Source organism: Erithacus rubecula (assembly GCF_903797595.1).
Source record: "Erithacus rubecula genome assembly, chromosome: 5".
NCBI lineage: Eukaryota > Metazoa > Chordata > Aves > Passeriformes > Muscicapidae > Erithacus > Erithacus rubecula.
Genome location: NC_136687.1, coordinates 29418020 through 29444028, shown reverse-complemented (window position 1 = coordinate 29444028; position 26009 = coordinate 29418020).

Below are 26009 nucleotides of genomic sequence, written 5' to 3'. Positions count from 1 at the left end.
AAGGCAAATGTTCAAAGACTCACATTTTTTAAAATTGCATTTAGCTGATCGTTGCTAACAATTCATAAGTGCATATCTACCAAAGTCTGCTGTAACTAGCCATAATTTATCTGCTAGATACACTGGATCATTTCTGATATACTGAATATTAAACACCAAGTACTGGACTTCTCTTTCCACATAGTGTTCTAACAAAGAATTTATGACAATTTGAGATGATTTGGGTCCAATGGATATCACTATAATAATATGTGCCAACACCCGTACCTAAATAGATGACCCTGAATTAGTAAAATTGCTAGGGATTGGATTCTATTATTGTATTATGCAGTGTATGATTTCTATATATTTTTTTTTGACTTTGTAAGTGTTCTTGTGGATATCAAGGTGTTTTAAATAGAAAAATTGATGCAAAAGATGACTCGTTCTCTTTTTTTAATCTGACAGTTAACATAAGGGAACAGCCCTTATCATTATTAAATTGACTTTTTTTTTTTTTTCCCAAGTTATATTACATCTCAGATTTTCATTTATTTCTGAAGAGCAGCCAAGAGAAATCTGTTTAATATTGCAATGTTGTATGGCAGAACTCCTAGCCTGTGCCCAGACAATCCACTGACTCATGCTCATGATGGGTGAAGCAGGTCAGATCCGAGGCTGCAATATAATAGGATCAGAATATTGTGATCTGTGTATCTCATTGAGTGCTGGGGTCTTAACCTGTACATTTGCTACTCTTAACCCTAGACATTCCAAATGTCTAGGCACCATTTGAACTAATTTCCACAGATTAATTTAATTTTCACATGGGTCCTTAGTCACATCCCAAAGCCATACACTTGACACACAGCTGTGCTTGTCTCAGAAATGAAAATGTATGCTTTAATGCTTAGAAGGTACAAATAATGTAATCAGCTGCAAGATAAAGCTTCCAGATATGTTTTATATTAATATTATAAATAGAAAATGAATTTGAATCTAAAATAAACAGCCCTTCAGAGACCTCATGGCAATCTACCACTGAAATGCATAGTGTTAATAGCATTTTGTTATGAGAACAGTATTGGGCTTGACATGCTACTGACAGTGTTAGAAGGAGCTCCCTGGACAGTGCCTAAAGGAAACAGGATAATGTCAATCTCTTTTAACTCCATTTAATAAAACAAAATTGCCTAGTGTTTCAGGCACTAGAGATGCATCAATACAGATGCCATCACAGAATGAGCTGTCACTGATTATCACTGCTTTTAATCTATTTTGTTAATGAAATCATTAGTTATTTTCATGTCAGCTAAGACAGAACTATGGCAACCTTTATTATTTGACATTGATCAAGTGAGTGTTCATGTTCCAGAAATCGATGAGTAATGAGGTGTCTTTTTAAAAACCTGGGTAGCACTAAAAGAAACGAGGTGTATCAAATTCTTAATAGGCACGTGTAATGCTTGGGCAAAAAAAGGAAGTAAAATGTACAGAGTAGTTTGGAATAATATGTCTTTTCCCACTGGACTTTAAGTTCTATGCTATAAATATTCATATATTCAAATATTACTCTGGAACTCCTAAGCCTAAATGAACCATTGTTGGAAATATGGTAAAAATTGTCTCCAAAACCAATTTTTACAACTATAGGAATAATAGCACAAATTTTAATCAAAACCAAAACAAAACTCTAAACTTTAGCAAGCCAAGACTGTGCAATTATTTATTTATCTGTAAAAAAAGATTACCTTGATTAGGCATTACAAAATTCAGATAATTTACAAAGTGCATTGTTAAATTTTTCATGTGTTTTTTCTATTCATTACCCAAGTCATAAATTGTTGCAAGCAAAATTAAACTTAAGAGAAAAACCTATGCTAAGAGAGAAGCCTTTCAGTACTAAAACTCTCTACATCAATGAATCTAGCAAAACCCACAAAAAAAAAAAAAATAAAAATCAGTAATAGTATGGTTGAAGCAAACAACTAAAACATGAGAATCAGATATTCAAACAATGAAAGGCTCCCCTCAAGTTATTGAATTAGCCACAGTGGTCAAAGCTTTTCAGCTTTTTTCTGAGCCTTTCAATTTAATTACAAATTCTGCTTATTTTGCCAATGTAGCTAGAAGAAAAAAAGGTTCAATATTAAAAGTTGTTAACAGTAACACCTTATATAATTAGCTTTCTTGTCTATATAACTTTGCAGCAGAGAACTAACCCTTATTTTCCCATATTAGGGCTCATTCTTCACTTACAAAATTTCTAAAAAAAGAAAACGAAAGAGCAAACAAACTAACAAGGGTTGTTTCAAACATATTACCAAATATTTTTGAACAAACAAAATTGAGTCCTGCTTTTCTTCACCAAAATGCACAGACACTTATGCAAATATTTAGTATCTCTAAAAGTCAAGCAAAAGTCATCATTAATGCTTGCCCTAACTGTCAACTTGTGCAATCTCCTGTCTCCACAGGAGCAGCTATCCATAGGATTTGCAAAACCTGCAATTATAGCAAACAAATATTACTAAATACCCTCCCTATGAGAAATTTAAAAATATTCACGTGTCAATGGACACTCCGTCAAGTGCAGTCTTTGCCTCTGTCCACACAAGAAAAGCAACATCGTGTCTGCCAACATCTTTTGCAAGCATTTACTTTGTAAAGTATTCCCAAAAAATTAAAACCAAACGATAGTCTCACATATACAGCTCAAAAATTAACCACATTTTTGATGGACTAGGGTGTTCACCTCACTTTTAGTATTCCTTACTCCCCCACAAGTGAAGCCATTGTTAAGAAGACACACCACACCCTAAAACACGTTCTTAATCAACAGAAGAGGGGATCAGAGGTGACACCACCGATGAGGTTGAGCAAAGCTTTAGGTTTTTAATTTTTTGAACAGCTCTTTTGCAGAACATCATCCACCAATTTTTTGGCTATTTTCAAATAACACACAGGCAAAATTGAAAGAAGATCCCCCTGTTTCAGTTAGAAACCCTGAGACAGGACAAATCAAAAGTCCTTTTTCACTAATAACCTGGGGAATAATTTGCTTGTGTTTCTACAGATGCAGGTCCAAAGTGGGTTCCAGTGAAGAATGTCAAGCCGTATCAAGCACAAGGGAGCCCAAACAATCCCAAGAGCAAAGAAACAAATGCACAGACGTGAGCCAAACAGAAAGACTATGGACCATGACTGATCCTCCTTGTTCACCTGTGGAGCCTGCAAACCTTGATTTTCTGCTAATGAATAAAGTTTCACAATTGTTCCCTCTTGTTTATGAATTCTTTTGTGGGACCGTAGAAGCATAGCATCATTTAGGTTGGAAAAGGCCATTAAGATCATTGAATCAAGGCAAGTCCATCACTAAGTCAACTACTTAAAGTCATGTGCTGGAAAAAGAAGAAGTCTAAGGCATATGAATTTTGAAAGAGCAAATATAACTCCCGTAAATGGGAGTTATGCCTCTTTATTTAAAGAAGGTTCCTAACAGACGATTAGGAACCTCTTATTGCAGAGTTAAATGCAACTTCAAACTTTTCTTAGGACGTATACCCAAGGCTAATGCAGGCTGGTACACAGATAAATTCATTCATGTACTGAGGAACCAGAGAAAGCTGGAGATGTTTCAGTATTTTATTTTCCCACTTTGTCATTAGCTACTGAAATTTGCATTTCTCCATTTTAGAGGTGCAAACAGACCTTTGGCATTATGTAACCTAAGTGACAAGAGATGGCATTGAGTTCCACCCAGCAATTCATCACCTGCCTAGTGGTGTACCCAAGACTAACCCCTCAGTTCTCCCTTGATCAGCAGAGGGCTTTCTCTGATGCCATCAGCAGTGACCTGTGTGTGTTGGCTCAGCTGTGCCCTGTCCTGTTCACAAGCAGTGAAGAAAAAGCACACAGGTAATTCCTGTGCCCTGCCTTGCTCCTCACTCAAGCTGGAAATGCTGCGTAGGAATCAAGAGCTCTCTTGGGGCTGTTACTCCCCTGCAAGGAAAGTGCCTGGTCTTGCCTGGAAGGAGGTAGAGTAAAACACTTTAAATGCATGTCACAGACAAGGCTTAGAAAAAGGCTAGAAAAGTCAATGCTGCTATAATTACTTTAGTAACAGTCTCAGCAGTGGAGGCAGACACAGACGTTGAAAGTGCAATTATGGCAGCTACTGTGGTGATAACAAAAGCAGTGCAACAGCAGGCACCCACTTGTCTTTTTCCTTCTTTTAAACTGAGACATCAAAAGAAATGGCAATATTTCTGAGGTGAATAAAAGTATTTTGATTTTAATCACACATCCCCTTGCCTCTTTCCCCTTTCTTAATATGCAACACAAGGCAGAAAATGGACAGAAAACTAGAGAGGCTCTGTTCTCACAGATAATGCTGCCATATAGAAAATTCCAGAGAAATCAGTCGTGTGAAGAAATAGAGAAAACTTTATTTGACTAACTCAATTGCATCTTTTGCTTTTAAGGCATTACCATGCTCAGTCATTTCAGTGTCTAGATGAGGGTGACACAGACACATGGAATGAGGCATTCTTCAGCCACTCATACATTGGGTTTGTGTTTGTGGCTAACTCACTTTGGGATTTTTCTTCTAAGTCCTTTCTCTAGCTGTTTACTGGTTTGGAACTGTGGAATCTGAATGAGTTACTCCTTGGAGGAATAACTCCTAGGAAGAGGAGTGCCTAAAGTCCAAAAGCACAAAGGAGGAATAGGAAAGTATATAAATTTCCTATGTTCATGTTATGAAATTACTCAGAATGAGAAGTGATGTCAAAAAATGCCATAATCAGCATCAGTAGTATACCACAGGCCTAATCCTGCTTTAAATTCAACAATAAGAGCAAGAACAAATTTCAGTGTGTACTGTATTTTTTTTGTAGAAACTCTTTTCTAAGGGGTTGGCACTTTGAAGCCACTACTTTAGACTTTGCAAGCAGGTTAAATTAGAATTTGATTTTTCTAGGAAATGTGTTTTAAGAGCTGGCAGATTGCTTTCCCTCCACAGTTTTTTTTTTTTTTTTTTTTTTGCCTTTTTTAGCTGGAGAAATGCTTTCTATGTACATGAAAGAGGTAACAGTCTGATTGTCTGATCGATTTTCATTAACTATCGAAGAACTTGCAGCTTCCTTAAGGAGAAAAGAGAGAAGTTGTAGCTATAAATAACAGCTGAAATGCAAGGCCCTGGCAAGCTGTGGAAAAGGAAAGGAAATGTAGCAACCTGTCTGGGGCAGGATATGGCCATGGTAAATGCAGCTGGTAGAGAAATCTAAGTGAGATTGATTATTTTGAAGTAATTTGACATGCAAGTTTAGTGAGTGACATTTGTGACTGCTTGATGAAATAACTTAGCACCCTGGTGGAAAGAGTTCAACAGGACTTGTTGGTTTGGAGGATTAAGAATGTAGCTGTGTTAATGATGGACCTCCAAATATTGATCTCTGTGGGTTTTGCAGTCTGACCTGCTTAGCACATCTCTAACATAATTTTGTGGTTTGTGGAAAAAATGTAGGGTCTTAAGAATCCTACAAGGCTGCAGTTTGTCCTTTTTGGTAGATCTGCAAGTCTTCATGAGTATGACCAACTTTTTAGAAGTGGATGGTTCTAACAGAAATTTGGTTACAAAGGTAGTCTGAATTGCTTTTAGGATATTCTTTTTCCATCAAAGGAAACTTATTGGTACATAGCAATTCAGAATACTAAAGGATGTGTTTTTCAGCAGTTAAGACTATTAAGTCTACGAATATTTTTCAATTTTGTAACATAAATCTATTAACTCTTAAAACATCCATACAGGTGGATTAATTTCTGTGATGTCATTATTTAACATTGAATTAAATGAGAACATCTACATAACAGATATTAAGGGGAATCTGAGAAATAATAGCAGTATAGGTAAGAGCAGAATAAACTGATTTTAATTCCTGATACTTTTAAATTAGTAAAATTGTTTAAGTCTTGCATTTTTCTCCCTGAAATTGTTGTCTATGTTGCCTGTGGGTTCTTCTTGTGTGGTTTTTAAAATTTTTTTATTTTTATTTTTAGTTTTATTATGTCAGGGAAATCTAATTTAAAAAATCACCTGGCTAGAAGGAGTAAAAATATACAATTCTCAGTGTTATTAAAATTCTCTATTTTAATAGAACAGCAGATAAACTGACAGAAATAGGAGGAAAATTAATTACGCACAACAAATTTTAAAGAAAAATAATGCAAGTAAGGTGAAAATTTTTAAATCTGTTGTTAAAGGCTTCCTTCATGAGCGTCATATACGATTGAAACACAAACCTGTTTCAGTAACAGAGACTAATCAAGTAAGGATTATATTTACTGGCATCAATACAACTGTGATTTATCCACCAGAGACATTATAAGTACTAAGTGTTTAAGTGCTACATTTCCTTGGCATTAATCATATGTCAAATTGAAATTGATTGCAAAAGCAGCAGCTTCAACAAATTGTCATTTTTTGTATCAAATATAAACATTTAACCCAAGATTGTCGTACTTCAACAAGCGTCCAACTCTTTAAATGAATAAACAAGTGCCTGTAAAATTTCGTTTTAAGATCAATGTTTTTATTCACAGTACTCATTCTACTGAAGGCACTCTGCTGCACCTCTTCTTATGAACATTGTCAATAGCCCTGGGCTACAATAGATCTAAGGTAACACCAGCACTTCAAAGCTGAATTTTAGATGCCAGAGATTCCTGGTATTTGGCATGTTCAGTCTCACCTCTACCAGTTCCTATTTTTCAGAACCTTGATATGCAGTGCCAATATTCAACTTCATTCTTATCTTCATTTATCTTAAATGAAATTTGTAGTATGAAACTCCAGAGATCAACATCTAGATCTGAAGTGTTGTATTTCTGGAAAAAAGGTGCCAGAATTCTGGAAACTCCTGAGTTCCATGGGCTGAGGTGCCATAAGCACAGTTACTACCCCAAAATTACCTGTGAAAATGGGGATGAGATATGGGCTAAGCAGACCATCAGTGTATGATGGCCAAAGCTGGAACTTGGCTGTGAGGATTTTGGGACTAGGAAATCATCCCATCACCACAGAGGAGGCAAGCAGTGGCCCAGATTTTGGAAGAACTACCCGGAGAAGTCTGTGTAGGCAGAAAGCAGTCTCACAGGAATAATCCAGCCAGCCATGCAGAATGACCAGCTTAATGTGGAATTAAATGGTTGTTTTTGTTGCATAAATGAGCAGTAAGTAACTGAGAATTTTGTTGAGGATGTTGATTAAAAAGAACTTTTACATGACAAAAAAACCCATGTACCTTGAGAAAAATATCTGGTTGTTCTAAAGAAAAATGAAAAACTGTTGCTGTAATAAAGTTTAGATGCTTGTTGATGTCCTTCTCTTGTATTGTTGGCAAATTTGATCCAACAGCAGAATGGACAGCTGAATGGACACTGTTAAAGGGGTTTGTGCTGCTTAGACATGTGGTTCTGGTATTTGTTGTCTCTCTGCCCATTCAATCACGTTTTGAGATGTTACAGAGAACATTAAAGGGTTTAAGAAAAATATTCACTCTTTCCTTGACTTGATATTGCATTGTTTAAGTGAGGGTGGCAAGGATTTACACTCTATCTAGAGCAGGCTGGGGGTTCACCTTTGTACTAAAACTTGCAGAATTACCTGATTGCCATATCTTTCTAAAAATAACTTTGTGTTACATGCAAGACAGTCACTGTCACATATTTGTCACACCTTTTGCTTTATTAAATTAATTAAATTTATGGAGAGGGGCATTTATCTGAGTTCCTGTAGAGAAAGTAGAGAATAAATTCTTTGTCAGTTAAAAAACATTTATCCAATAAAAAAGCATATCTTCTTGTTAGGGGTTCAGTCAAGGTCTTCAGGCACAGATTTTACCTGAGGGCCAGGTCTGAAAGTAGATTGATGTGATTGTACATGAGCACCGGAGGCAATAATTCCCAATGAACATTTTTTAGCTGGATTTAATTACTAACTTCTTACTGCAGAGATGCTGCTTTGTAAGCAGATTGGGAATGCCAAAGCAAATGCAGAAAGGTGGAAGGCTGTAGATTTTGCTCTGTTCATGGGAGTCTGCCTTGTGTAGCCAGGGCTACTATACACCAAATAAGCAGCACACTTCTAGAAGTGAAGGATAGCAACAAGGAGCTTTATCAGTCAGCTATATCTGAGTCACAGGGCTTTACATGGTTTTCTTAGGATGACAGAGCAGAGCATAAGACCACAGGGATAAATATAGAACACATTCATTAGCCTTGGGCCTTTTCTTGCTTGATGTGTGCTACACAAGCTTTGGGGCATACTCTATAGGGAGATGTCTTTTGCTTTGATAACTCCAGCACAGGGAGCTACCCTAACCCCTCAGATGCTGTAGCAGTAGTGAAATGAGTCTGTTGCTAATCCATGCTGGGCAAATGAAGCACATTTTCTCTCTCAAAGACTGCCTGCATGCCCACTCAGGCAGAATGTTTAAATGATTTTGGTTCATGGATACCAACAAAGTAAGAGTGGATTATATATTTATTTATCCACTTCATTTTCCTTTTCCTTTTCCTTTTCCTTTTCCTTTTCCTTTTCCTTTTCCTTTTCCTTTTCCTTTTCCTTTTCCTTTTCCTTTTCCTTTTCCTTTTCCTTTTCCTTTTCATTTTCCTTTTCCTTTAAGGAAACACTTCCCTCAAACATTTCTCTGTACCCTAATGGTCTTTCTGTAGCTCTGCTAAAGAGATGAATGGATACTAAAGAAATTTATCAATATTTCTAGATGGCAGAAGAGAGTAAAAAGGAAAGATGTGAGTAAATTATAACTTATGCAGAAGTCTGTAAATATTAGCAACAGGAAATTAAAACTTCAGTTGAAATAAAATTTTACTGTACAAGAGATATTGGATAGATTTCTGAACATATCATGTTTGAGCTGTGGATCAAAAATCTTTATTAGTTATGCATAAAAACCCCACACTTTAGGAGAAATATGCATAAAATCCCACTCTGTTAAAGGCTTTGTATCTTGAGTAGTACTTGTGCTTATGTTTTGCTGTGAGTAAAGATTGTATTGTAGATGCTGCTCTGGATATTGAATATTCATGGTCCATGTCCCCAGAAAGAGAGGGGTATTCCTTTTCAGGAAGGCCAATTGCTGACTGCTGATGACATTTGTGACAATTACCTACAGTCTGTCTAAAGCAAGTTCCCTGTAACATTTTAGATTCTGAAATGATTGCCTGTTTTTTAGAATACTATATTTGGCTCCAAAAGAGCAGTTCTTTTTTTTTCTTTTTTTTTTTCTTTTAAATAGAATGCTTGTTATTAATTCAATTCATGTACTCTTTTTTTTTTTTTTTTTTTTTTTTTTTCCTCACTCTCCTACATCTCTTTTTTGCTGACTGCAGAACTGCAGAATACTGAATTCTGCCAGTGCCTTCTTGAAACAGTGTCACTGGTTTCCACAGAAAGGAATCTAGTCCAACCATTATTGAAAAAGGGAGACTAGATGATAATTTTTAGCATTCTGTCCAGTCATGTCTTGAAAATCTTTAGTGATGGGGATTCCAATATGTCCCTGGGGAGGTTGTTCCAGTGATCAATTGCTCTTATTGTGAAAAAAAATTTTCCCATGTCAGCTGCTTGTGATGCAGTTGCACCCTTCACCCCTTGACCTCTTTTGTGGCCTTGTTTTTTTTTGTAGCCACTCATTTAGTAATGGAATATTGTGATGAGATCCCCGAGTATTCATTTTTTTCTCCAGAATGACAAGATTTTATTCCCTCAGTCTTTTCTCACCAGGGAAGTTCTCCAGACTTTTGGTTATTTTCATGGCACTTCTGTAGACCCTCTCCATATTTTATTTGAATTGTAGGGACCAGAATAGGAAACAGTGCTCCAGGTGCAGCCTGACAAGCTCTGAGGAGAGTGCAATGATCATGCCTGTGCCACTGCTAGCAATCCCCCTGTGGGTGCTGGCTGGGGTCTGATTTGCCTTCATTGCTGCAGTGGTGCTCAGGTGTCTCAGGTTCCATTAGGATCCTTGGGGCTCTTCCAGCAAGGCTGCACCTCAGCCCACAGATCTTAACTGGGCTCTTTGATTATTTTGTGTCAGGTTCAGGACCTTGCATGTTTTTCATGTTAAACATCATGATGTTCTTGACATCCCCCCCTTCCAGTCTGTCCAGGTCTCTGTGAGATGCACATCCTACCAGCCTTGCTTCAAACACACTAATATATCTTTCAGCATGCTGGAGACAATCTGTTCTGTTTTTTTCTGGGATCCATACACTTCCTTCACCGCTTGGATTAATAGTAACAGAGTTTTAGGATTGAGAGGTTTTATTCACCAGCGGCAAATGATTAATAATTGTTGAGCTAATTTATGTATACCTCTTCTGGTCACTAGATGGAGGTAGGCAACCACAATGAGGGCAGCTTTTCTGAAGTCTTGTATTATGAAAGGAAAGTGATATATTCTGTGCTGATTTGAACAGCAGGGAGTGTATTTTATCATTAGAAATACTATTCTTGTACAAGGTTGCTTGAGGATAGGATGACATTTGCACTCACCAATCTGTAGCTTTCCATCAAAGAAAACTTTTTCACTGGAATCTGTTTTAAAGGAAAACTAGTGTGGGTATAATTTAATCTGATACATTTTGTTATCAGTAATCCACTTCTGAATTTAGATAAGCATGAACATTGTTTAGATAATGCATAGATATGTTTCTGTTCAGAAATTATTTTACTTCATGACCTAAGACAAAAAGAGGAACTTAATAACATTAACTTAATGCCTACTTTACCCTGGAACTAAATGGATAGTATATTATGTACAACCTTTTATTAGCAGTTATGAAATGCAAAGCTGTAAGTTTTACACTTTGTGTATTCCCAACATGCAAGACCAAAAACATAAACAGCCTTTTCAGTAACAGCTTTCATACTTTGCTCATTTATAGTCACTTACAATTTTGGGATCTTTTCAGTAAGAGCCCACTTCATCTTTACAGCTTAAGTTGCTACTTCTTGTTGCTTAGTTTCTAAAAAATGATTTATTTATAGGGACATCTTGGAAACAGTGAGAGAAGGAAAAATTCTGTTCCTTCAGCTACTGAAGACAGCCACAAATCTGGCTTTTAGCCTCAGAGTGCTCTGTGCAGACGTGTTCAGCTGTGACAATGAAGTAAAGCTTGGTGTCAGAGCTGATCTAACGTTACCTGTCAGACACAGGACAGCTACAGTGCTGCATACTGAACTTCTTGAGAATTGCTAGATTTCATTTTTCTAATTTTGTTGATGAAACTAGTCTGTATGTCACTTTCCACCATTTCATGCTGAAATGATGAGTTATTAAACATCCTAACCTTGCAGAAATAATGTTGAATTAACTCAGGTGGTGCAGGTTTATATGACTACCATCTGCTGTCTACAGAGTTAGGCAGGACTGTGCATTTGCTGCAAGACTATTTAGAACGGGGTTTGATGAACTGAGTGCTTTCAAATACAACACTGACACTTGATGTTGTACTGTTCTGACCACTGACTTGCTCTCACCTGGGGAAGTGACCCTCCACAGAGAGTTAAACCTGGCTGGTATAGCTAGAGCTGATGGGAATTGTGCTGGTGAATGGCAGAGGGGAGGAGACAGTGGCATACAAAAGATTATTGTACTACATGAAAACTGGTCATCTTAGCTAGATAACTTGTCTCTGCTCTGCTTGTGTATGTGTGTGTGCAACAACGGGTCCTTTGGGCAGAATTACAGCAGTTCATCTCTTGAACATGATCCATCCTCTGACCATCTGTGAGGGTCATGATTGTGAGGCTGGGTCCACAAGTGTCTTTGTTTTAGAGGACTTCCCTTTAATTTAAACATTGGGTTTGGGATGGCTTTTTTGAGCTTTTTAAAAAATTCTTTTAGCCATCACAGCATTCTGTGGCAGTAAGGTCCATTTCTTGCTGTATGCAGAAATACAATTTTCATCTGATTATTTCCAGTTCTCACATTATAAGAAATACTAAAGTTTTTCCCCCTTCACCTCATTCATCCTGTTCATTATTTCATGTTCTTCAAATCATATTGCTCTTAGGACATGTGTAAGGTTGTAGAGACTGAGGACTACAGATGACTGGAATATAGGAGAGATGGAGAAAATATTATCAGTGGAGTTCCTTTATAAATTTCAGAAAAGGGACTTAATTGAAATTGCTCTGCTTGGCCACTTGAGATGTGTTAGCCATTGTGGAAGCTTGCACTCTGTATTCTCAAGGACATTAACTTGCTTTCTGACTACTCATGGGTATAGAATACTCTGTATTTAGGCAATTTCTGTAGATATTAGTGATATAATGCTGCTCATATTGTTGAGAAATGCTTTTCTTTTTCAAGACAGAGTCCTATATTTAGTGGCCTGTGGGGTGCTTCTGCAGAGTAGAACTGTCTGCACAGATTTTTTCTGAACTGTTATAGAGAAGACTTGCCTTCCTCCTACACATGCTGCTCCTTTCAAAGCCTAACATAGTTTCACAAAGCTACAGATGTTCCTTACCAAATTTTCCACCTGCAATGCCAGCAACATGAACTCACATGGCAGCGAATGAGACTTAACCTCCTCCTCCTCCCTTGTTGCCAGGACATCTGAAGAATTTATCTCAGCAGCCAGCACTGTTTAAGGTCTTCTGGGGTGCATTGTAGGTTGCAAATATTTCTTCTCTTTGGGTTTCTTCTTTAATTTTTTTTTTTTTTTGTGTGTAGTTTGTTTTCTGTCTGTTTCTTTGTTTTTGTTTTTGTTATGTTTGGTTTGGTCTAGACCTGTGGTTCATTCTGACACACACTAGTGTACTCTTTTGACTCAAGTTACAGTTTTTTATTTGGATGTGGAGAAATGTGGAATCACAGGTGTCCTGGTTCAAAGTGTCTTAAATAGCTCTTTCTCAAGGGGTTGTTAGTATAAGGAACTTGCTTCTTTCTTTTCTCCTCCAGCTTTTCTTTGACTTCCCTCTGACTGGTTTTTCCGCTTTTGCTCTGTAGGCACCCCTGCCTTTGCCTTCTCTCGTGTAAGTGGGGTGGGTTATTTCCATCCACACAGCTGAGCACGTGCACACAGGGATCATGTGTCTTCAGCCTCGTGTCTTGCAGAAGCTCCTGAAATACATTTTTGTCTAGTTTTTGAGAACTGGAGTCTAACCAGGTATTACTTGAAGACATAGACTTATTTTTTAAAAGACTGATAAAAGGAGAAAGTTTTTCTTTAAAGCAAGTGAAAGAACAGGCTATTTTCAATAGGACTTTGTTTTCTGTAAAGAAAGTAACACTACAAATTGTCAACAGCTACAGTCATGATAACTCTATTGAAATGGAAATGAGCTCATCGTTAATCTCTGGATTTAAGCTTTGGATTTAAGTTTTAATGACAAAAATAGCCATTATGAGAATATAAGTAAAATGCATTCCGTAATTGCTTTAATTAACCCAGTGCCCCTCTGCAGAGCTAGCTGACGAGCTGACGCCCTCACTGGCTCAGGAAAAAGCCCTGCAAAAAGCTGCTAGGACCTGTAAAATGTATCTAGTGAATTATGTATGCTTGAAGACTTTCTGCCAGAACAAGTTTTTGTTGCCACCTATGGCTTCTAGACTAATGCAAGAAGGGACTTCAAAGAGGAAATCTTTGGAGGCTTTACCTGAGGGGCTTAAACATCAGCAGAATTCAGCCAAGTGTGTCCTTGTTGATTTTAGTGACCTTGTGCAGACTTTGTAGCAAGGGTGGCCTTTCAAAATGGCATTGGATTAGGGAAGCAGTGTAAATAACATAGCTGTGTGCTGTTATGACCTCTTAAATTCTGCCCTTGTAATCCTCATATGGTCCATTTGTGTGGTGCAGATCCTCTTGCGCTGTTCAGTTTCAGAACTGAAATGGTAGATGTATTTTTCTTAGGCAAGACAGCAGTCATGCAATGTTGGTGGTACTTCCCTCAGCTGTGAGTCCCCGGTTCTGCTGTTTGTTCCTGTGAGTCTGTGTGTATGTGTGTGAGTCAGGAATTGGCACTGACACAGTGCAACACGGGCTATGACAATGTATAGCTTCAACTTGTCCTCAAATGCCACCCTCCCACTCTCTATTATTAAATAAAGTAACAGCCTGACCGGGTCAATGACCCCTCTGACCTGCTTTTCTTCAAAGGACAGCCTTCAGTGCTGCTCTGTGGGAATAGCCAGGGTTTTTCAGTGTTCAGCAGTTTCATGCTGAGGCCAGTGTGTGTGGCAGCCAGGGTTTCAGTTTGAGCTAGTCCTTGCAAGGGGCAGGTGGGAGTAGTTACCCTCCTGTGCTGAAGCTGCAGCTCTCATGATCTAAAACCTTTAACAGCAGCTTCAGTCACTCTTCATTTGGGATGCCTTGGTTGTTTTGTTGTTCAGGACTTCTTCAATATTGCAAGAGTCAGAAAACCTCTTTTTAAAAATGCTGTAACAATGTTTTGAAACAGAATTGACTTGGTCTGGCTAAAATACCACAATCTTTAGCACCTTCTATAGTAGTTGTTGGGGTTTGATTTGTTGCTGTCATATATCCTTCCCTATTGTCTTGAAATCGGTGACAAAATATTTGCAAGCCTTCTGCTGTTCCATCACTCAAACCTCTAAAGAAATATTGCGTGGACTCAAATCAGGGTAGAACATAGGACTCCTTTTGAAAAACTTAATCCACTCTGATAGTAAATTATGTTTAGCTGGTCCTCCAAAATTTTTGTTGTTCATGTGCAGATTTACCCTACAATGTTTTTTGTTCACTGTATTTTTAAAGTTAATTATGAAACTATAATCTGGAATTATGTGTAAAACAGCTAATACCAGCATGTATCCTGCACACTCCTTACTGCTTAGAAAACAGGCTGCTCTGTTTGCCTTAAGATTCAGTTTTTTAACCTAAGTTTTAGGTTAAGAACTGAAAAATTACCACATTGTTTAATGAACAACTTTCACACATTGTAATTTGCTTATATAAGTGTCAATTTTTCTCCATTTTATTACGAATTAGCATATCTTTAAAAAGTAAGAATATGCCATTTTTTAAAAAAAATTTTGTTTCTGTTGCCAGTAATTCTGATTTTTTTCTCCTTTCCTTTTTTCTTTTCCTGTCTTCTATTTTTTTACCCAAAGGGTGTGTCTTGGATGAAGGGAGACCATGGAAAATATTTAGGAGAAAGAAAATCTTAAAAATGGAAAAAAAAACCCCTTGTTTTCTATTGAGACACCATGTAAGGAGAAAAAAAAATCAGTGAAAAACTACCACTTGCAAATGTTTAAAATTAAATTCTATTTAAATTAAATCCTAAATAGTTCTTTTGGCATACTGAGCCATTGCTACTTTACTGAGAATTTCTCTCTTGCCAAGACCCAGCACTTTCTATCCAAATTACCTCAGTTCCAACCTCTTCTCCTGCTGCTTTTCTTTGTATCTCAGTAGTTATTCCTAGTCATCTCTGGCTGGCAGTTTGCCTACATATTAAGATTTCAGTTTCACCTATGCTTGAAGTATCAAAGGGCTCTTTGCTCTGCTCAGACCACTTTGCAACTTTTGTGTACAGCACTGTGGGTATTTTATATGTCAGACTTAGAATATTTGAGAATATTTTGTTATGGGATTTGCTGTTTCTTAAATGTTACAGACATTCTCTTAGACAGTGAGGTTATAACATTTTTGAGGTGATGCATTCAATGCCAGCACCTGCAATTTTTTTTATTGTTGTTGTTCCTTATTTTCTGATGCTTTTACCAAACAGCCAAAATTGGTCCTCACACAAGCAGCTGAGCTGGTGCATCTTATTTATGCCTGTTCAGATATATTTTAATTTTGCCTTTTGTATTTTCTCTAAAACTTGACTTACTGTTTATCTTTTGATATTTATGTGTGGGTATTTCTGCTCCTTTGAGGGCACTTGTGCTTCCTTTAGGGCCCAATTAACATTTTTAGTTGAACTATAGGTTAGCCTATGAATATTGTCAGATCTATTTCCTTTTAGCATACAATTTCACTTTCCTTTTTTTATTAACATATCTGAAAGCATTGGAGACTGTTTGGTCCTCAAACCAGGATTCTTATACTCTAAATTCAAAATGTACTTCTTTAATGACAGCACAATGTACCTACCTAGAGCAGGGTGCCTCTTGTGTCTGCCTTAGACCTCAGAGCTCTTGAATTCCAGATTATTGCTGCTGGAACAATAGATCAGCTAAGGCAGATAAGTGTTTCTTGCTTGTTTATTTTTTTTTTTGTTGTTGTTGTTTTTTTGTTTTGTTTTTTTTTGTTTTCCATTTGTATCCACTCTCCAATATGTCCAGAAAGTATTCTAAACTCAATATTCTAAACTAGTACTGTTTTCTTAGCTGTAGAAAACCAAATTTTTCATGGGTTTGTTTTTTTCTTTTTTTTTTGAGTTCTTATCTCCACAATAAACATTTGCTCTCTGGATGCATGGACTATAGTGACCCTTGCACTGATTTTTAAGTTCATTTCTTTTCATTGCTGTTTGGTGTTTGAAACACCTTGAATATATTAAGACCTTGAGCATGATCAGCCTTCAAAATCAAGATTTTTTTCTCACTTTAATTGCATTTTAGTGCTTCTATGCATCTAATCTATCTTCAAAAACGCCAACAATCAAAAATATTATTGCACGATTTTTTTTATCATTAGTATTCCTTGTAATGTAACCTATGTCCAACATGGAAGAATAAGAAGATTAGAAAAAAGAAGCTGAAAAAATTAAATTTTTGTTTACCAAACTGATTTTTTTTTATCTTTAGTTTAATTCAGAATTATAATATATAATGTGTTGTATATTCCAATAGGACCTAGGAAATTCTGGCATTATGAGATGTACTTTTTTGTCAGTAAAACATGAACCACAGAACATATAGCTTATTGAACCTTTAAGCACACTTTACAGATAATAAAGGGGAGAACCAGGTTTCAAGGAAAAAAAAGATAAAATTAGGAAAACAACGCAATTTAAGAAAACAATAAGTAATAAAGGAGGAGAGGTAGACAAAAAGTATGTAACAGATAAGCCAGCAGTGTTTACAGCCTGTGCATGTGACCTACGTCAGATCTGCACTGTTTTCATCCTTGGCAGCCAATTGCCAAACCATCCACTGCTTCCCCTGAGAAATGCCTGATCTCGTGTTTATTGACATTCAGAGCAGAGATCACCACACTCATTTGTAAATGTTGTTTTATCTTCTTATTTATTTAGAGATCTTTGAAGTGAATGCAGTAGAAAAAATACATTTCTATATAGGAAGGAAAATATTCTATGTAGGAAGGGATGTTTCCACAGGATGGTACCTTTATTTGAAAAATCTGAACCAGCTATACATTATAGCACAGACTTCATAAATAAATGTACAGAACATATTATCAGTGCATACTGAGAAGAGTAGGGAGTTCTTGAGACAGTAATTACTTTGCCATATCCTATGGAGTGCTATCCAATTTACCAGCATTAATAATTCTCCTCGTGAGTAATTTTGCACTTATCACCTCTCAGTCATTCATTTAATACAAAACTCCTACATAAAAAGTCAAAAGATAAAACATTACATTGCTGGTTCAATAAAACAAATGGCAGTAGGAGAACTTTTGTCTCAACACCATCCTCAATATTACAACCAATATTAGCTCATTTCTCTATTTGGTCTTTAAAAAATAGTTTCTGAAGAAGTGATAAAACCTCGAAGTGAATAATGTCAATGTCTGTCACATTATTGATAATTTTTCAATGGTAAAAATTAATTCCAGGTTTCAGTTTTGAGAAGGATGCTTCATCTTTTCCATTTGAGTCTGTGTGCATGTACACAAGTCTTTGTAGCCATGGAAGTGATGGGCAGCACTTCTCTTTGCTCCAGGGATTAAGCTCCTCTCCAGAGCCTTGCTGTTAGTATGGGAGAGGGGAGAAAAGACACAACAGAGGGCATTTCAGACAGGGTGTCTGTTGTCTTGTGCAATTCTTAGACTTTGCAGAACTGGTCACTGAGATTTAACATCAAACATAAATTTCTGAAGCTTTTTCCTTACCACAAATGATTCACAGAGGGACTTAGTGGAATACAAATTTAAATTTCCCTTTGAATAAATTATTCCAATCTGGCTTGGAACAATGGGTTTTAACTTCATTTTCTGAAAAAGAAGTTCACACCCTTTATTAGTTTATAAATGAATAAACTGCGTGTGCTTTGTAGTTAGAGTATTTTAAGACTTTTTCTATAACACATAAATTTGTAAGCATTCTGAGAAAGTTTTGTCAGCCAGACTTTTATGACTCCTTTTATGGGTTAGACGCACAATAAATCTGTTATTTAGTTTCTCATTAGTCACACTCTCAAATATCACATCACTTCTGATGGACAAGTGAAATATTTAGGCTTTCTATTTTTTGTGTTTGCATAGTTTAACAATTACCAGTGTCAGGGTCTATGATAGCAGTGTCCTGGTTTCAGCTGGGATGGAGTTAATGTATTTCCTGATGTGGTGCTGTGTTTTGGATTCAGTAGGAGAATGATGTTGATAACACCCTGATGTTTGGTTGTTGCCCAGCAGTGCTTACCCCAAGTCAAGGACTTTTCAGTGTCCCAGGCTCTGCCAGTGAGGAAGTGCACAAGGAGCTGTGAGGAGCATGGCCAGGGCAGCTGAACTAAACTGGCCAAAGGGTATTCCATACCATGCAATGTCATGCTCAGGACATAAACTGGGGAAAATTGGGTGGGAGATTGCCAGTGGTGGCTCAGAATTGGCTGGGCATTGGTCAGTGAGTGGGGAGCAACTGTACTGTGCATTTCTTGTCATTTTTGGGTTTCATGCTTCTCTCTCTTTTTTGTGCCTCATTTAATTTAATTATTATTATTATTATAGTAAGTTATTATTATTTTCATGATGGTTTGTATTTTATTTCAATTATTAAACCATTCTTATCTCAATCCAGAGATAAGGTTTTTCCTTTTTTTTTCAATTCTTTTCGCTATCCTAACAGAATGAGGGTGGGATCAGTGAGCAGATGTGTGGGACTAAGCTGCCAGCTGGAGTTAAACCACAACAATCCATAGAACAACACTAGACAACTTTTTATAGTTCTGGTCACCCACACACATGGCCTTTATTTAGAACAATGTGGGGAAGAGCTAGTTTCTAAGACCATAGACAAGATAGCAAGTTCACCTTATAAAAACAGAGCTAAAAAGTCTTCACCTTTTTGTTACACAGAGCAAATTAAAAAAGGGTAATAATTATTGCACCTGTCTTGCTTGCAGAGGGTAAAAATGTAGTATATGCATGTTTAAAAACTTCACAGCTGGATTTCAGTGAGAGCAGAAAAATTAAATACACTGGGAGTGTTTGGCTATGACCTAATTCCACTGTAGAAAATCAATTTCTTGGTTAACTAATGTTTGCTAGCATGAAAATAAAACCCATTAAAGTAAAAAGATTGAATTTTATTATCTTGGCAACACTGTACTAAGATAAGAAAAATCAACATTTATTTCAATTAAAATAAACTTGATTATTTAAAAAATATATTTTATTTTTTAACAGTGAAAATTATTTAATATTTCCAGGATGTATTTTTCCATATTTACTGGCAATTCAACAAAACAAAATTAAATATGGCTTATTTTATACTTTTAAAGCTCTTAGAGGTTCAACCTCCAGTGGAAACTCTGGTGATGTATCAAGAATACAAAAATATTGTTCTCCCACATTGAAGTTTGAGCTGAATTTTGCATTCTTCTGTAAATTTTAAAGTAGCTTTTTCCTTCTATATTTCACTCAAAGAGCAAACAGGCTGCTTAAGGATATGCCAGAAATATGGGAGGATCCAGGACCTGAGTGCACGCCTTGGTCACATCCTAATCCTACACTGGGATGAAGATCACTGAGACACACCAGTGGTCTTCCATTCCCAATTTTACGTGGGAAGCAAAACTGGGTCAAAGTGTACTCTGAGAAAGGCTTCAGTAAGGATTTCATGGCTCATGTCAGCAGGCTCTGAGGCAATGCCCAGCCATGCAGTGACTACAGGAGTTTTATGTGCAGCTGCCTTTGACCTGGGCCAGGTGAAAAGTTAAAGAGTCATATTCAGTCTGCAGGAAGAACTTTCAGGAAAACAAAAAACAAGAAACTTGTCTAGAAAGCTGTCTGCTGTATGTTCATATTTGTGGAAGGACTATATCATGGACTGATTTATGCCAGGTGGTAAAGACAGACATGCCAGATTATTGGAATTTGAGGGCTGATGGTCTATTATCAGAGGACTGAATTCTGCTTAATCTTCTACTTAGTTTCTACAGCCAAGCTGAAATTGGTTGGATGACTGATTTCAGATTATTTTAATGTTTGGATCTTGATTGTGGCAGTTCAAAAGCAGACACCTTGCTCCTTCTGCTGTCTCTGCTTTGGGAGTGGAAATCTTCAAAAAAGGCTAGAAATCATAACCTTAAAACTTCCTGTGAATTTTCTACCCTGTGTAGGGCTACAGAAGCTCAAGGGTACCCTCCAAAAGTGGTGGTTTTCCAAACAGGAATCACCAAACAGGTGAGCATTCTTCAGATTGAAGCACATCTCTTTTTTCAGAGCTGAGCCACTCAGGACCCGAGGCAATTCAGACAGATCTTTTGGACACAAGGCGTGATACCAAACTAGGTTTTTGAGTCTTCCCTCTGAAAAGTCTTTTCTCCTCTGCAGAGTTCCTCCAAGTTTCTTTCACATTTTCATGTATTCCTCTGCCACCAAATAACCTTTCTCTTGTTTCCCTTTTTTTCCGTGACTCTATCCCCTTTCCCTCAACAGATCTTGTTTTATTAGCTAATAAATTCCTGACACAGATCCATACACTTAAATACCATTCTTTTCCAAGAACAGCTAGGTTCTCCCTGGAACTAATTTGAAGCTTAGCAGATAATATCCTTTTCAGTATGTTCCTGTGTTACATCCTTGTACCTCAGAGTTTCCCAGGTTACTGAGCTCTTGTATCAGCATCAGAGGCTGTAATACTTTCTGTGCCTCTGCTCTTCAGAAAAGTGAATTATTGAACCAAGCAGTGTCTGCATTCCCCTGGGCACAGGAGTCAGTGGTGGTTCTTGATAATTGTATGAATGGTGGAAACCCATTCTGAACTTCATGCATTCCTCATAACAGCTGGGCACAATGTAATTCTTAATTTCATCTCTCTGATGTACTATAGGTAATTAGAATGTGTGCCCTTGACTTGAGCTATGGTTTTTACATTTTAATGCAAATTCACTTAGTCATAGTCATCAGCATGTCCAGGTGACAAAATGGAAATGTCAGTGTACTCTTAACTTCCTTGTATGGACTTTTTTAAACTTCATTTTTCCCCTATCATATTACTTTAAGTTAATTTACTTTCATTCAATTGATTTAAAAATTTTATTTTTTTTAAAATAGTGTGGCACAATTCTATAATGTATTTTCTTACATGCATAGCTTACTCTGTCTTTTCCCAGGATTTCAATATCTGGCTTTGCAAGCTTAGAATTTTCAATATTTATGTGCAATGCAACTACAGTTTTTATGTGGTAGTTGTATTACCATGATGCTATAATTGTACTCGAAAGCAGTAAGATCAAGAAAACCAAGACCTGACTAGGCATATGAATTGTATTTCAATATGATTATACATATGCATTAAGATTCAATCTTTTACTGCATAGAGTACAGGGCACAATATATGAGCAGTGCAGCCAAGTATCTTTTGGAACACTGTTCAATTTAATAACAAATTATTTCTGATATGAGTGCAGCAGGTCAAGAATATTTTTTGTTCAAAAAAAAAAAAAAAAGAAGAATATGTCTCTAAGTTTATATTTGTGCTTTAAGTAAAAGTCTAGATACAGATTAGAAATGAACTAAACTATAAGACAATACCCAGGATCTTATATTGGATTCTGAAATTATCTGTGCATTGTTTTTCAACCCATATATATTTGCCATGCAAGTTATGCTACCCACTGCAAGCATAAATTAGTTCTGCTTTCTTTCAAATCCTCTGTGAAGTATGTCTAAAATTGAAAAGGCAAGAGGATTTGGTAATCACCAGTCATATGAAGGTTAATGAGGCAAAGTGCTGGATTCTGCTCCTGAGATGGGGCAGTGCTGGATGTACAGACAGACTGGGGAACAAAATTGCACCTGGAGGTCCTGGCAAGCTGAAGAGGAGCCAGCAGTGCCCTGGAGGCAGGAGGACCAACCATGTCCTTGGGGGAATCAGGCACAGCATGGCCAGATGGACAAGGGAGGGATTGTCCCACTCTGCTCTGAGCTGGGGCAGCCTCACCTTGAGTGCTGGGGTCATAGCAATATAAAAAGGACATTTGTCTACTAGAGAGTGTCCAAAGAAGAGCTGTGAGGATGGGGAAGGGCTTTGAGGGGAAGCCGTGTGAAGAGGGGCTGCGGTCACTTGGTCTGTTCAGCCTCAGGAGACTGAGGGGAGACCCCACTGTGGTCTCAGCTTCCTCCTGAGGGGAAGAGGAGGGGCAGGCACTGATCCCTTCTCTGTGTGACAGTGACAGGGACAAGGGAATGGCCGGAGCTGTGTCAGGAGAGGTTTAGGTTGGATATCAGGAAAAGGTTCCTCACCTCTGGGCACTGGAACAGCTCCCCAGGGAAGTGATCACAGCACCAACCCTGACAGAGCTCAAGAAGCACTTGAACAACACTCTTGGTACATGATGTGACTCTTGGGAATAGAGCCATGCAGGGCCAGGAGCTGGACCCAATGATCCTTGTGGATCTCTTCAGCTCAGAACATTCTGTGATTCTGTGTTTCAGTATTTCTCTGTGATTCTGTGTGGACTATTCAAAAAGATGAACACTGTGCCATGGAAGAGAAGAGCAAAGACCTGAATGAGTATTCATTAAACCCTTCAGTATTTAGATATGGCTGTTCCATGAATTGCCTGCTTCTAATCAAATCACATTTGATTTTAGAGGAAGTCTTTATCTTTTTCTTTCTTAACCTCAGTTGGTTAATGGGGCTCAGTCTGGCAAAGTCCCTGGTGTTTATTATTTCCTTGCAGGCTGACACCTTAATATAGAATTTATAGGAAAATATTGCCATTTTGCTGCAGTTATATTTAACTTTATCAATTTAACTTTATGAAGAAATGCAAAATTATTGGATCAACAATTTTATCTGCATTTTTTATAAAGCCGAGATTGTGGATAATTCCTATACAATGGAAAATTTTTATTTCTTTCTTAATTAATCCAAAGAGAGTGTATTGGTATAATATTGAAATACATTATGGCATGTTAGATCACTTCATATTCTCCATATATTAATATTGCAAAAAAGGAAAATGTAAATTCAAGGCTAGTCTAAGAATATGAGGTCAGATAAATAGATAGAATGTTTAGCTGATCTACTGGGTCAGATAAAAGATACTTTTTAATTTTCAAAGGGAGTATAACCAGGGCAAAGGTGGAATAGTTTTCAAGCAACAGAAACTACATAAATATTGTATAAATAGGAGTTAGATTTCATAGAAATTACTTACAGCATGTCTAAAATGCCTGCTTTTTTAATTTGCTTTTTTTTTTTTTAAAGTATGATGATTATACCATGCCCTTTTTGACCAAAAGCACTGAACACTGTGTTTATATAATTCCTGCTAAATCTTTTAGCCCAGCTTTACTTAATGGATAAATATGTCTGATGCTTGGAGCCTGTCTCTTGGTACAGGCATGGGTGTGTAATGTAGGTTAAATGAATCCATGTTTGGCTCATGTTTGCAGGGTTTGGTGTCTGGCACAGTGTAACCAGATCTCTTTCTTCAGAGAAAATTAATGTTTTCAGAGAGTGTCCAAAGGAGCAGCATGCAGACATGCATTTCTTTAAAAGCACATTCCTCCTAAATGTGTGAGGTCTCTGCTCTGCTTTCTCCACCTGAAGACACTTAAACCACTGTCCTCTGCAGAACATCTGATGCTATTTGAAACTGGAGCAACCAGAATAACTTACTGCCTTCCCTGCTGAAGCAGACACACACTACAAAGATTTCTCTGGGCTCAGAGGAGTGAGAGTAAGCCTAGTTTAAAGCAGTAGGGAAACCTGAAACCTCATGACTGCTTCACAGACTTATTATATTTTATACAATGATATTTCCTTGTAAGTTCACAGTTGATAGATACTGAAGTTAAAGCTCTGGATACCACAGACAGGGCTGACACTGCTTCTTTCCTTTTCCCCTTTCTCCCCTGTTCTGCCTTGTAAATAGGAACATCTGAAATTTCCCACTCATGGCTCTGCTTAACATGCTTTTAATTCTGTCAGACTTCAAGTACATGGGTTGAATTTCTTCACACAGTCAGCCTTTTGTGTTGGGGGAAGGCATTTACCTCTTCCTGTGCAAGCATTTAAAAGAAATTGCTTTCATATTACCATGGTTTGTATACAATCTGCAGTGGGTTTAGTAGCTGATATCTCTGAAGAGACATTCTACAGTGTCTGTGCTAGTTCATCACTATCCTGGCTGCCTCTTGAACATCAGACATGGGCCAGCTTTGAAGAGAGACTGAACATGCATCAATCCAAGGGCTTGGAACCTCACATCAGGACAGAAAACAGGCACAGAGAAGGCAGAGAGAAACTGCCTGACTGTAGGTCAGAGAAGACCAAAGCTACACTGGTGTGGAGGTCTTTGAAACAGAATGAGGCAGGAAATTTGTCAGTAAAAACCCAGAAAAAACCTGGAGAAATCACTCCTATAGTCTAGGGTTGCCTGTGTAGGGAAGAAGGATGTGCAATGGCCATGGACATGGGGCTGTAGGGAGATACTTACCCAAAAACCTCCTGACTAGAGTTAGGAACAGCAATAAAGGGAAGACTGGGACAGGCTGGAAAAAAAATATGTCACAGGTGGGGACTGAAAAAGGTTTAGCTTCAGTTTGGAGCAGAAAACCAACTCAGGGTCCTAGAGCAGCCGAGACTAGATGAAAGGAGATGAGATGATCCCTGGGGAGAAAGAAAATCTGGTTTCATGCAAGAAAATGCATGAAGGAGGAGGCAGCCATCCAAATGGGCAGAGAATAAGAAAGAAATGCCAGAAATACATGAAAGAGTGGGACCTGGGAAATTAAGTCTTGTGTTTTCATCCATATTCTTCAGGAAGCAGTGAGGCAAAACAGGTGAGATTTGAAACAGATATTTCCACTCTCCTTTGGTGCCATAGCTGGAAACAGCCAACTGTTTACTTCTACCTCCTTTTCTCTCTCCTTCTCTCTTCTGCCAGCAAACTAAGTTATGTATCAGATTCCTTATAGATTTTTAATTTTGTCATGCCTGTAAAGAGTTGCTATTTCCTGCTTGAACAGAGTCTTCTATTTCTTGTAAGCCAAATACCGTCACAGATGGAAAGTCTGACTCCCAGGATGGCAGGATTATGATGCCTTCAAATTAAATGCCTTGTCAGGGTGAAATACAGTTTCTTTTCATATTTATATCAGGTGCCTGTTCCCTCATGAATGACTTCTTACTCATCTTAAGCCTTATTTGAATTTTGCCAACTCAAGAGAAGGTCCTATCAAAACAGTCTGTGTCATCTTCAGTTTTACAAACTGATCATGAAAAAGTCAATGGAGAGGAAAAAATGGATTATATCTATCAGAAAACTGACAGGAGGATCATGACACAAGTGACAAACATGGAGTTTTCAAAGAGCAGTGAGACATAGGCTAGGAAGCATCACTGGGGATCAGTGATCATCATCACAGATGTCAAATCTTTCTAACTCAGGTAATTTTTCATGGTGTGTAGACCTGTTAAACCTACATGGAAAAAAAGAACCTAGATTTGTCTTTCTCTTGCAAAGATCATCCCACATCACAGTTTTTAAACTTACCTGTTTTTCATACACTAAAAACTTTTTGTAAAATTCAGCAAGTCAGTAAATTTTAAAATTTAATTCTTCACCTATAGCATAAAATTTGGGGAACAATGTGGAAGACTC